Genomic DNA, 970 nt, shown 5'->3' on the forward strand with positions numbered 1-970 from the left:
TGTGTGTGTGTGTGTGTGTGTGTGTGTGTGTGTGTGTTGTCTCTGTTGCATTTACGTCTTCTTGCTTAAGGAAAGACGCCATAAAATAAGGATAATCCCTTATAAATACAATCTAGTTGTAATCTACTGTCGATACTAGAATTCCACGCTTGGAATCAAAAATATATCAAATCCACAAATGGCGGTCATTGTCTAAGGAAACAGACATGAGTCATTTGATTCATTGATATATTTATTTATTGGTTAAATTTCTATTGGGGAAGAATTGTTATTTGATTTGAGGTGACATCTATATTCATTTGTTTCGGATTTCACGGTGACAAGTTGTCATATATATGTCAGCAAGATTTCGGTTAGTTTCTTAACTCAAGGAACTTCTAGAACTGCAACTTAGAAATTACGCAGTAGAATTTTTACGACGTTTCCATTTTAGCTTTGGCAACGAGAACATTTCTTTATCGCGTTATTGATATGTATGTTGAGGCCGCGATAATATTTTAGTTAAGCGTGATCATAGACAGACATACACAGACATATATTTGTATACATCTCTCAGCCATTGTCTCTCCGGCTGTCTTTTGCTACCTGTCTGTCTGTCTTTTATGCGTCAACACCTAAACAGCTCTTGGGTACACACACACACACCCACATACAGACACACACACATATAAATACATATATATATACATATGCAAATATATATACACACACACGCGCACACAAACACACGCGCACACAAACACACGCATGCACACACAAACACACACACATACATATACACACATATACATATGCATATATATGTGCATATACATATATACAAAAATTTGAAAATCCTACAAGACTAGGTGAAAAGCGCTTTGTAAAATATGTGACATATTAATAAAAATCTGTAAATGTACAACCATCCAGATTTCTGAGTACCTTAATTTTTTTCTAATACATATATATATATATATATATATATATA

This window comes from Octopus bimaculoides, chromosome 10 (genome assembly GCF_001194135.2).
Source record: "Octopus bimaculoides isolate UCB-OBI-ISO-001 chromosome 10, ASM119413v2, whole genome shotgun sequence".
Taxonomy (NCBI): domain Eukaryota; kingdom Metazoa; phylum Mollusca; class Cephalopoda; order Octopoda; family Octopodidae; genus Octopus; species Octopus bimaculoides.